This window comes from Helianthus annuus, chromosome 10 (assembly GCF_002127325.2).
Source record: "Helianthus annuus cultivar XRQ/B chromosome 10, HanXRQr2.0-SUNRISE, whole genome shotgun sequence".
Classification (NCBI taxonomy): Eukaryota; Viridiplantae; Streptophyta; class Magnoliopsida; order Asterales; family Asteraceae; genus Helianthus; species Helianthus annuus.
The window spans coordinates 146,563,666-146,577,317 of record NC_035442.2 but is presented as its reverse complement, the minus strand read 5'-3'; the positions used below and the strand labels follow the sequence as shown (position 1 = coordinate 146,577,317).

Sequence of the window (13,652 nt, the reverse complement as noted above, 5' to 3'; positions counted from 1 at the left end):
TTCCCGTTGGGGGACCCGACGGCCTAGGTCTATTATCAATGTAGTTTACCATTTCTTGTTGATCGTCCGTTTCTTTCATGCAACTCCAATTTTCATGTGACCCACCACATCCTTCACAAGCCATAACCGAGATTGTTTTTGTCATTTCTAATTTTTTTATTTTTGAAGAAAGGGCCTCGATTTGGGCTTGTAAAGAAGTGCTTTCGTCGACCTTATGGGCGCCCGGGGCGATAGACTTATTTCCCCGGGGGGTATGCCATTGAAAATTGGTTTGAGCAATTTCTTCAATTTGATTATATATTTCGTGTGGGCGTCGATTACCTAAAAGTCCCCCGGAGCTAGAATCAAGTGTCTGCCTAGTGTGTGGCAACAATCCATTATAGAAAGTGGATACTTGTTGCCATATTGCGAGGCCGTGATGGGGACACTTGCGTAATAGCTCCTTGAACCTTTCCCAAGTTTCATATAAGGATTCCCCGTCCTCTTGTGAATATGTATTAATTTCAGCCATTAACTTAGCAGTTTTAGCAGGCGGGAAATACTTATATAGAAATTTTTGGGCTAGTTCATCCCAGGTGTTTACCGATCCAGCTGGGAGGGCGTTGAGCCAAGCTTTCGCTCGGTCTTTTAGTGAGAAGGGAAACATACGGAGGCGGATGGCGTCGTTTGATGCTCCATTGATCCGAAAGGTATCACATATTTCCAAGAAATTAGTTATATGTAGATGGGGATCCTCGTCCGCAAGCCCGTGGAAGGTTGCGGAGTTTTGGAGCATTTGTATCAAATGCGGCCGAAGTTCGAAGTTATTGGCTTCGACATTCGGAGCATTGATAGCGGCGCCTAGATTACCTACGGTGGGTCGTAGATAATCCATAAGGGTACGTTGGTCCGCCATTGGAGGTGGATCACCCGAAACCTTCTCTTGGTTTTTGGCTTTTAACCTTTTTCTGAGAAAGCGTTCGGGTTCTTCTAGTGGTTCTTTTATGTCTTTATTGGAACTGGAGCTCATACACTACGTGAGGTTGGCGTCGGGTTCCAAGTCCTGCAATAAAAACAAAAAAGAATGTTGGTCAGAAGGTTCACCACGGCCCCGTGTTGAGCGAACACGGCCCGTGGTCGGAATTTCAGTGATTGTTTTCCAGATCCCAGTTACTGGAAGTTGGACACGGCCCCGTGTTGCACCGGCACGGCCCCGTGGTCAGCCTTCTGTAACTTGGAAAACAAAAACTGCCAGTAACGATGTTGGGCACGGCCCGTGTCCGACCAGGCACGACCCCGTGCTGAGCTCTGCAGAAGCTGAAAATCTACGAAAAATCCTAAAAATTAAAAAGAAAAATAAAAATATGACTAGGCCGTTGATTCCTAACTTTCTTAAAATCCTTGTGTCCCCGGCAACGGCGCCAAAAACTTGATGTGTGTTGGTGTGTATATATTTTAGATATATATTTAAGCCCTTTTTACACTTTTAGCCAAGTTTTAAATTTATAAAACACGATATTCACTAACACTAAACACACATATGGGCAAGTGCACCCATCGTGGACGTAGTATAGTGTTGGTAAGATACCGAGGTCGTCCAAGGACACAAGAGCTTTTAATACCGGTTTATCCTCAACGTCTAATCAAATCAAAAAGTGAGAAAAATGTTTTAAACTAAGGAAAATAAAAACTAACTAAATGCTGAAAAATAAAATAAAATAAAAACAGATAGACAAGATGAATCACTTGGATCCGACACGTGTGTTAGTATAACCTTTGATTATTTTCGCACTTTTGCACTTATTTAATAGATTATCTTAGTTATTGTAGTAGGCCCCTCTTTTGAAGGCGACGTTACCCTCAACCCAGTAGTTTGAGTCAGCAAGGATACAATCCTAAAGGGTCGGATTATTGAAAGATAATGAATTAAGTTATTAATGCAAATTGTGGTAGGCCCCGCTTTCGGCGGTGACGTTACCCTCGGCTAAGTAGTCTGAGTCAGCAGGGATACAGTCCTAAATAGCCAGGTTATAGTATTAATAGTAGTTAACTTATGAGGGGGTCAAAGAGTTTGGATCCCCGCCATCCAATACCTATGGGCATTGAAGGAGATCCTACTAAATTTGACCCAGGTCCCAAGCAGGACCTCTAAACGCTGAACAAGGGCAAGACCCTTACCAAACCGTTCCCTTAACCCCTGACCAGGTAGCCAACATACCTCCATATAGACCGTGGAGATATGAATGGTGAAAATCTTTTATTTTATATAGACAGTAAAATAACGCCAAGACACCACGGACAAACGATAAGGAAAGATCACCTTCAACATAAGTAACTAGTTATTAAAGTCATTAATACAAAACCAAATAAAAAGTGCAAAAGATTAAAAATAAAAAGTATTATACTAAACACTTGTCTTCACCAAGTGATGTAAGAGACTTAGGCAAACATGGCCTTGATTGTCAAGAACTCTTACGATCAATATTGGATCCCGAGACGACTCACACACTCTACGATGGACAATGGATGATGGTGGTGGATGATGGTGTTATGGTGGTGGTGGGTGGTGGATGAAGTGTGAGAGAGGTGGTGTACCAAAGGATGAGATGGAATGAAACCAAGCACCCTATTTATAGGCTGAACAGAAGGCTGGGCACGGCTCCATGTCCGCTGGACACGCCCCCGTGCCCGTCTGACACTCTCTCTCTTCATTAATTGTAATTCGCAATTACAATTAATGCGCCTGCTGTACTTTCACCACGCCCCCGTGCCCGCTGGACACGGCCCCGTGGTGGGCAATGGAAGCTTCTACTAGTTTGTCTTTTCTGCTGCTTCTTGGGCACGGCCCCGTGTCCGCTGGACACGGGGCGTGTTCAGTCTTCTGTTTTCTCTTCTTTGCCTTGGGGGTGCCGTTGAGGGTCCGGGCAGTCTACTTTTATTCCTTTTCTTGTATTTATGCTAGAATTAGTTGTCTTTTTGCTTCTTTTGTGATTTTGAGCTCATTTCATCCTGAAAATACAAAAGAAAGACAAAAACACTCTTTTTCCAACATTAGTACTTAAAAAGGGTTAGTTTTATGCCTTAATTGATGTGATTTATATGTTGCATTTTACACACATCAAGGACCACAAAGAATTCCAAGCGGGCGATCTTGTTCTTCTTTACAACTCGCGGTTGCGCTTATTTCCGGGAAAGCTTCATTCACGTTGGACAGGACCATACACAGTTAAAGAGGTATTTCCGTATGTTACTGTTGCAATAGAGAACGCAGATGGCGTTATATTCAAGGCGTTATATTCAAGGTGAATGGTCACCGGTTGAAGTTGTACGTTGCCGGGCCGATAGAATCGGCGGTGGAGATCATCGAGCTCCAAACCCCGCACACATCATAAGTGTGGGGAGGAGAGAGTCTACGCTACTGACTCGCGGACTAAAAATGTAGCAAGAGCGTCAAAAGCGGTTTAGGGGTAGTATCGTCTTTTTATGTGTTTTTCTAGTTTTAGCATAATTTAGGAGTATTTTGTAGTTTCCGTTAGTTTATACAATTTTTATACGTGCCGAGCGAAGGTTCTATGTTGGGATATTGTTAAAACAGTTTGCGTGTTGAAAAAATGGCAAAAAACTGCCAAAACAGTTGCTGGAAATGGCTTTTGCAGAAAAAACTGATCTACAGCTGTTGCACGACCGTGCCACCTGTCGCATGACCGTGCGTTTGCGGGCTGGCCGGCATGACGAGTCGCACCCCCAGTGCATCTCCGAGAACAACGTGCAGGGTTTGAAAATTGTCAGTGATGCACGACCGTGCGGGAGGCAGGGTCAGTATGGTCATTTGTCCAATATAAATACCCTCATCTACAGCCCCACTTTCATTTTCGCGAACCCTAAACTGCTGCAGCCGTTCCAGACCGTTTTTGCCTCAAATCGCACGGTTTCTTCGCACGGTTTCACACACTTCTTCGCACGGTATGTTCCTTCTTGTAGATTTTCTGTTTCTTCGCTTTCTAGGTTAGATTCATCCGATTCTTCAAGGATTCTCTAGGGCTCTCTTCATAAACAAATCGAAACCCTAGCCCTTGCTAGAATAATTTGTCTCGTGAACACCCGGTTGACCTTCCGACCCCTGTAAGCCCAAAACTTGTTGAAATTTTGCAAACATCAGGCTGTTCATAGTTCAGGGGTTTGAAATCTGCAGAATCGGGGTTGCACGGACGTTCCTTGGATGGAACGGTCGTGCCTTGCCGGCTGTTCACGATGTTTGCTTTTGGCTCGATGTTGCACGGTTGTGCCGTTGGTCGCACGCCGTGCAGATTCGACATATGCCGGCCAGCTTTGCTCGTTCTCGGAGACGCACGACCGTGCGTCTCGTCGCACGTCCGTGCGACAGGCCCATATCAGAATAACAGAATCTTCATAGTTATGTGTTTTGCTGTTTTTGAGTGAAATTTTTCCTGTTCCCTCTATTCTAACGATATTCCTCATGCAGATGGATCATCCGTACTTGCAGTTTAACCCCAATGATGAGAGAGAGGCTCTTTGTATCCCAACACGTGACGCCTTATGGAGAAGGCGAGGGCAATTTGGCATCCCCCGGAGGTTGGATTGGGACATTATGAGGGATCTAAATCAGTATGAAAGGCTGGATTGGGTGGACGCTGGCACACTTGGTCAGTGGGTCGATTGGGTAGGAGGCTCGGTATCTACACGACTGTAGACATGGATTCCGAATTTTTCACGGAGCAGTTTACCTTCCCGAGTGATGAAGCACGGGCCGCGTTTTGGGCTGAAAATTCAATTGGTGACCCTTACGACCCCAGAATGTCCAAAGCTTCACGATTGAAAGACCCTTTGCATCGAGTGATGCATCATATATTTAGCCATACCATCTGTGGCCGAATGGACAGTTTGGGGAACTGTCCAACGCCAGATCTGATATTTCTCTATGCGCTTACATATCAACCTAGCTGCAAGGATGGCTGAATATTTTGTGAAGAGCTCAGGGAGGACACCCAACAGTCAGATTCACAGTGGTCAGTATGTGACCAAAATTGCTTACAATTTAGACTTGATGACTGATGAAGTACTTGAGAGTCTCATTCTGGTGACCGAAGGAGTGTATGTTGATATTTGGTCATTGAAGGCGATGGGGTTGATTGCTGAGACGGATTGAAGGGTTAAACAACGAGGTCTGGGACCTGTTGCCTCCGGCTGAGGAGGAACACGAGGATGAGGAGATGCATGATCGGGAGCATCAGGAGCAGCACCAGCCACAGACACCACCACATTCACCGCAGCATCATGGTTACCACCACCAGGAGTGGCCCGAGGGCATCCCCTCTTACCCTGAGTTCTACCAGCAGTTCCAACAAATGCAGGTTAACTAGGAGCAGCATGGGGTTTATATTGACCAGATTAGGACTAGTCAGGACCAGATCAGGGCTACTCAGGATCAGATCAGGGCAAACCAGGACAGCTTGTACCAGGGAGTGCAAGCTGGGTTCTCATACCTGTTCGGGGATATGCATCATGCCTATCCCGACTACTTTCAGCATCCTCCGTAGTTCCCACCCTGGAACCCACCTGGTTATGGAGGCGCAGGCCCTTCCAACACAAGAGATGATGCTGGTGACGACGAGTAGGAGACTGTGGAGTTGATCGTTTGTGGTTTTATTATTTCCGTACTTTGTTTATTTCGGGTGTTCATTTTGGTTGTTATGTCAAACACCCTCGGTTATGTACTCTTTATTTTCAGACACTTTACTTTGTTTGTCATGTCTTTGTTTGGATTCTTAGTACGTCTATTTATGTACATTATGGTTTATTTGTGTTTGTTTTATTTCTGTTTTGTTTTGTTGTACCTTGTGACGTACATGCAGATTTTGGCTATCAAGTCTTTTACCGGAGCACATGATAGATACAGCTTGGAAGTCTCGTTTCATCAGAAATCATCTTGAGGGGAATACTATTATCCTTTTTCTCTATATTTCGGGTTTCGCATTGGGGACAATGCGAAGTTCAAGTGTGGGGAGGGGGTTAACTTTGTTTGTCCTAAAAAAAATCATTCAAAAATATCTGTATTATGTGTATATATTTTAGTAAATAAACCGGTTAGTTGTGTTTTAGAAAGCTTCAGACTTGATAAAAACTCGATAAGCAAAATAAATTTTGAAAAGAAAACCGGAAAGCGTGACAAACAAAGAAAGACTTGCATGATAGTTTTCACACTTTTACCTATTCCTTCCGTTACGTGAAGATATTTGAGCCTTGATATTGTTATACATTTGTTCATTTCGTAGTAGGAGTGAGCCAGATGTCATGTGTAATTTAGAACTTATCACTAGTATGCTTGTTAAGACCATAAACTTGTGGAATTGTGTAGAAGTGATAGAGGCACTTAGATTACCCATCTGTTGTTAACCTTGTTCTTTGTGTTATGTTTCCCGTAAACCGTACATTACCCTTTAGGATTAACCATGTCGAGCGTTCCCGTTTACCTTTGTTTACCCAACATAATCGCCCACTTAGCCAAATTTAGCCTTTTTATGTTTTAAACCTTTTAGTGTTGAAACTCAGTCAAAATAATCGTTTAACTAGCGCTTGTTATAGTTTAATTTTCATTGTATAAATCCATTAGTTTACTTAAAAAAGCAGAAAATAAAACACCCTAAAATAGGGTGAAGTAGACAAAATTCAAGCAATTTTGATTGATAAAATGATGAAATCTTGTTTATGAGCTCGTTGTCGCATAAGTCGCCTTTTTAATGCGTTTGTATGTATAGTTTTGTTGTATTGCGCTTGTTAAACGTAACTACCGAGTTTTAACCATTTCGCCACTTTAAATATCCATTTCCATACCCTTCGCGCAAGCCTAACGTTACACCCCGTAAAGACCTCTTGATTTACACTTTTTCGCATGTTAGTTGGTGGAGACGAGATCTTATGACAAGCTTATGATATTACACATTTCATTGACGAGGCATCGAGTGTTTGCACATACACATTTTATGTATGTTTCATAAATAAAACCGAGTGTGTGTGAACATTGTGAGTTGTGTGAAGATTAACATGTTAAGTTAATTGAAAGTGAGTCACGGCTTTTTGGTTATCACCATATTTGCATATGCATGTTTGGGTTTGATTCATTTGATGTTGTCTTTCGAAAAACCGGCTAACCGTTTGTAGTTATTTCAATAAATAGTGTGTAAATTATCTTTCTTATTTGATTCTATCTTTTATTGCATTTTAGTTTAGCTTGCTTGAGGACAAGCAATGTTCAAGTGTGGGGAGATTTGATATTCGCTAATTTACACATATTTTAGTCCCCCATTTTATGCGTTTTCGGCCGTAAAACCGTCATTCGGATACTTAATCATGTATACTTTTGTTTACAGGCCTAAAACAACATACCAGACAAGATGATAGTGAAAACGAGGACTTTCCGGACGAAACGACAAAGCTGCGAACATTCTGTTAGAATTCTGACCTGGGCAAGTGGAACGGTCATGCGACCTAATGAACGACCGTGCGTTTCCGACAAATTCAGTCCAGTCCGGCAGTGAACGAGGGTGCGACTCGGCGTGCAAGCATATACCGGAAATGCACGGGCGTGCGGCTGTTTGCACGCCGTGCGGATTCGATGATCAGCATAACCCCGGAACTGCACCACCAGTGCAGTTGTCCGTGCAACATGATCTCGATAACGCACGATCGTGCCTCAGGAAGAACGGTCGTGCGAGACCGAAGACCAGTCAACTCTGATGACGTCATGCAATATGGTGGACCATACCTCCAATAATTCATAAAGTGAACGGTCGTGCGGCAGGATGCACGACCGTGCGAGATCGAAATTATATAAAAAACTTGCAGAAACATTCTGCTCGTAACTCTGGACATTTTGGGAGCGATTCTGGCGATTTTCAGGCTCCGGAGGCTTCCACCTTCACCCGGATTCAAGCCACATTGTGCCGATAAGCTTCGTTATCTTCCAGATTCTTAATCTTTTGCTTGCTTATGGTTTGGTTTTCTAATCTTTCCAGAATTTTGTTAATCTTTCAAGCATTTAGATTAATATTTATGTATTATTGTAGCCTTTGGGCAAAAACACAACAATCCCTTGTTTGATTATAGCCATTAGTATGTTAATCTTTGTTTGTAATGACATTTGGAAGTATTTTCTATGTTAATCTTTGATGATTAGTTTGCAACCTTTTTATTGATATTGATTTCTTGATTATAAGTAATTTTGTTGGATGATTGGTACTTGGTTAGTTGAGATAGTTGAAAAATGAAGCCTAATTAATCATGTATTAGTAAACTTTAAACTTGGTTAACTAGTTTAGCTTGGTTAAAATGTGGGCACCATGATACTAGAAATGGTTAGTGGTTTAATAAATTGTAATTATTGTTAATCAAGAAAGCTTGGCGTCACGTAAGGACCTTAACGGGTTAAATGGTGTTGTTATGAATTCTTGCCATGATTTGTTAGCTTAGTTAGTAGTTTAGGCCAAAATTGCTATCTTGGTGAATTTATGTGCAAGATTTGTAAAATGAACTCGGTTGTGATTTAATCTAGTTTATGCTTGTCTCGGTAGTTTCATTGTGTTTATCGGTGTCGCTTTCCTTGTTTAAGTGAGGTTAGAAAACTCCTAACGGATGACTAACTTATTTTTAAGAGATTTTCATAGACATTTATCAATTGCGCGTTAAAGAACAATTTTAGGTGGTTAAAGTGTGTTTATCGTTTTAGATTTCCGAATGATTGTCATGTCATGATTCCCGAAAGGGATACTAATTGTCTTAAAAATGGAAAATTGACCGAATGCTTCTACTGCCAAAACCGACTTAGTTGACATGCTTTGGTTGTGTATTAAGCAAGGCTATTTATCTATTTTAGTATTTGAAATCTACTATGTTTTATAAGTATTTGTTTATGCTTACTTTAGTTTATTAAAAATCAAACAACTTATGTTTTTATCGGTAGTTTAGTGACAAAGGTCTAGTATTATTTCTCCGCCCATTTTCTTGGATCGATACTTGGTTCTTACCGATACTTTACTACATATATGACGGGGTACACTTGCCTCTTTTGTGTGTGTTTTGATGTAAAAGTAATAATCACTTTTATAAATTTAAAACCAAATCGTGTGTAATTTCATTGTAAAAATATGTGTAGTCGCGCACACGTCAAGTTTTTGGCGCCGTTGCCGGGGAGATTGCGAGTTTTAGGAACGACCCGAGTCATTGTTTTATCGGTGTATATACTTGTTAGTGTTTGTGAATATTTTCTTGATTATTTATTTGTTTATTTATTTGTTAATATTTCTTGATTTTAATTCATTTTATTCGTTTTCTAGATTATTTTGTACACTTGTGAATTTTTATTCCATTTATTTGTTCTAATCCGGATTTATTTATTTATTTATTCATTTATTCGTTGAGTTTTCGGCTCCTAAAAATCATTTTTACACTAGCCGATTCAATTATTTTCATTGCTTTAATTTTTATAAAATTTCGGGCCCATCTTCGGATTTTTATAAATTTTTTCAGCCCATTTAAAATAATATTATGTTTCTTTTCAGCAAAAAAAACAGCATTATTATATTAATAAAATATTCATTGTGTCAAATTTTCGTTTGCAGGTTGATGTCCTCAACTCCCGCGCCCGCTGTTGCTGAGCCGGCTAAAGAACCAGCGCATATTCTTAGGAGAAGTAAGAGGTAGCGAGAAAGATCACGTGTCATTGCACAACGCATTGCAAACGCGATTGACGAGCCGGTGATACTTTCTGAAGACAAAAGCTCAGGGGACGAAGAAAGAGGCATCATGGCGGACGATGAGCGACCTTTGAATGAGACGAATCAGCCCGGAAGGACAGGCCTGGAGCCGAGTATCCTTCAGCCTACTATAGATGCACCTACTTTTGAAATTAGATCTAGTATTATTAACATGGTGCAGAATTTAGTACAGTTTGACGGGCGTGAGCATGAGGATCCCGGGAGGCATATCGCTGCTTTTCTTGCTATTTGTTCGACATTTAGGATTACAGGTGTTTCGGAGGATGCAATTCGGTTGAGGTTGTTTCCTTTCTCGTTGCGTGACAAAGCTAGAACAGTAACATTCTCATAGATTTTCTTTCTCCTCCACTCAAAACCACTTACAACCATTACTTATAAGTGGAGAGTTCAAATGAGAAGAAACTTTTTGTAAGAATAAAAAAGAAGAACTTTCAACCAATAAGAATGCTTCATTTTATTTCATTTAATTTTTGCATTTAATATTAGTGTAAGGGTATATTGGTAAACTTAGATGGATCATTAATTGGTAGTCTTCCTTTTTAATAGCTAACTACATTAAATTTGTAACTTATTTTTTTAAAAAAAACATATTTTTCAAAAAAAGAAAAAATATATAATTTGAAGTGTAGCATAAATTACGAGGTGTGTATTATGAATTACGAGCTGTGTAGGATAAATTTCAATATGTGTATGATAAATTTCAAAACGTGTAGTATAAATTTTGATGTGTGTAGGCAAAAATTTAAGTGTGGAGGATGATAGTGTTTATAACTAATTAATTAATCAAAGATAATAATAAATGAGTTGAGAGAAAAACTATTTAATGTTTTACATTTGTACCCTTTGTTCTTTTTCTTCTTAATTTAATTTTCTTCTCAAATGAACCTTCCCCTTACTTATAATATAAGTAACTCCGTCACATAAAGATAAGGGATCTATTGTGAATGCTCTAAACTATACCGAGTACCGCTACCGGAACAAATTGAACCAATACCAACTAAACAACTTTAGCACATGTATAGTATTATCGGAACCGATATTGGTACTCGTTTTTATGGTTTGCGATTAGTAGTGTAACGAACCAAAAACCAGTACCGACCGTTGTATCGGATTATAAGAACCCATATTGATATTAATTTTATGGTTTTCGAGCGATGCAAAACATGTGTTGATATCCTTTTGGGATGTACGGGTCATGACCAAACCAATACTGACTGAACAACATTGGTACCGGTATCAGTATTATTGAAACTGATATCGGTATTTCATTTTATAAATTTTTTGATCGATATAAAACACATATCAATATCCGTTTAAACATATTGCGACTTTACTTGTTGGATTTTATCTTAAGACATAATATTTGTGACTAAATATAGAGTCAATTGCCAAAATCGTCCCTGAGGTTTGGGCACGTTTGCCATTTTCGTCCAAAATGACACTTTTGTACTAAATTGCCCCCAACGTTTGTAACTTTTTGCCATTTTCATCCAAACCACTAACTTAGTTTATTTTTTCTGGAGTAAACTGCCATTTTGGTCCGTGCGGTTTGGGCACTTTTGCCATTTTAGTCCAAATCTCAAACTTTTTACATCTGGGTCCCTGTAGTTTGCATTTTGTTGCCATTTTAGTCCAAATTTCAAAAACCCCCTAATTTGACTGTTGAAAGCTGCTTATTTTGTCCTTTAGTGCAGGGGTATATTGGTCATTTATGTTTTATTATAAACTGATCATCATCATCCCCAAAAATAATCAGCTCTCTCTCTCTTCTCTCTCTCTATAGCACCACCACCATCGCCACCTCCTCCCTCTCTCTCTCTCTTCTCTCTCTCTCTAGCACCACCACCACTGCCATAACCTCCTTCCACAACCACCTGTTTCCACCATCACCACCCATTCACCCACCGCCGCATCATCCACCTCCAAACCCTAACCGATTCAATTTCTGATTCAAAATCAACACCTAATGTAAATTGAATCCAATTCAATTTCTGAACAAAATCAACAAACAATTTCTGAACAAAAACAAATAGACAAAAAATACAAGATGAATTACCATTCTCCTTCTCACTAATCTCTCCAAAGCTCACATCTGATTTCTGAACAAAATCTGATTCGATTTATGAACAAAGCTCACCACCGCCATCATAACCCAGATCAACTCCTTCCTCGTTTACCCCCTTCTCTCTATAGCACCACCACCACCGTCCCCATCTGCCACCACCGCCCCCATCTCAAACCCGAGCCACACCATAACCACCTCCACTGTCGTCGTCAACCACCCCCTTACATCATCATAATCACCATCCATCATCATCATCAGTCATCATCATCATAATCAGTCATCGTCAACCACCCCCTATTTACAAATCTGAAAAGAAAGAAGGATGGAGGAGAGATACAGGTCTTCGCCGTGAGTGGGGATGAGGTCGCCGGAGTGGGGATGAGGTCGCTGGAGTGGGGATGAGGTCGTTGGTGAGTGGGGATGAGGTTGCCGGAGTGGGGATGAGGTCGCTGGTGCTCAGGTGGTGCTCAGGTGGGACGATGACGATGGTGGATCTGAGTTTGGTTTTACTCACATATGTGTATTCACGCCTGAGTTTCGATTTAGAGAGAGAAGAGAGAGAGAAGAGAGAGTCAGTTAGGGTAAAGAGGTTGAGATAGGGGATGATGATGATTTATTTAGGGATGATGTTAATTAAGAAAATGTAAAATGAAAAGCAAAATGACCAAAATGCCTCTGAACTAAAAGACAAAATAGGAGGTTGCAACAGTAAAAAAAATTGGGTTTTTGAAATTTGGACTAAAATGGCAACAAAATGCAAACCACAGGGACCCAGATGTAAAAAGTTTGAGATTTTGACTAAAATGGCAAAAGTGCCCAAACCACAGGGAACAAAATGGCAGTTTACTCTTTTTTCTGTTTAGTTGAGGATATTTGGATGAAACTGACAAATATAAAACCACAGGGACGATTTTGGCAATTTACTCAAACCCTTTTAATTTCTTTTATTTAATTATTTTTGTTACATATATAATAAAAAAGAATATACATGGAGTTTTTAGAAAAAAAATTAATAGTTTTGTCACATAATTTTTATATATTTTTCATCCAAATCACTAACTCAATTTATTTTTTCTGTTAAGGTGAAGGATGTTTTAAATTTTATAAATTAAGATAGAAATTAATTTACAGCTTATTTATATAAATCAGTTTTATAAAGAGAAAACGTCATTGGTGTGCAACACATAACAATCGATTACAAATTTTAGTATATATCAGTTGTAGAGATAGAAAACCACTGGGTGTCAGCCCAGTGGCCTCCGACACCCATCTTAAAACCTGCAAGGGGGAGGTCGCAAGTTCGATTCTTACCCTGAGCAGAATGGGGAATTCACCGCCAGGGCGCTTGGTCGGGTAGCAAACTAGGGAGGGAGATCTCTCCCGCGGTCAAGGGTACCATGCATTTACCCTTTTTTTTAGTTGTAGAGATAGAAAAAAAATTGTAAAACGTTACATATTTTTTAAATGTGTTGAGCACCTAGGAAATATGTTGGTAGCCAATACTTATTCTGAGTGGCTTGAGTAAAGAAACTTTTGGTTCATAGCATTATAATTACAATTTGGTGGGTAATTTTAAGGTTTAGTAACGATACGTTGTTTGATAGGGGGGCGCTGGCTTCTATTTTTCCTTAGGAGCGAATTTAAAAAAGTAGAAGATAAATTATAAACTTAGTACATATGATATGATTTTTTTATTTGACCTTTTTCAATAAGGTCACCAGTATTTTAGTTTTATAAAATTTAGAGATTTAAGTAGATTTTATTTTTATAAAACTGATCTATATAAAAAATTAGAAATTAATTTCTGTTATAGTTTA

The 13,652-nt window shown here is 39.9% G+C and overlaps 1 non-coding gene across 1 annotated transcript; it reads left to right on the top strand.

The window, feature by feature from the left end:
• The first annotated feature begins 410 nt into the window (after positions 1–410).
• LOC118483534 lies at positions 411–517 on the top strand. The gene has a single exon (XR_004870824.1). It is a non-coding gene; the product is annotated as a small nucleolar RNA R71 (small nucleolar RNA).
• Positions 518–13,652: the final 13,135 nt, after the last annotated feature.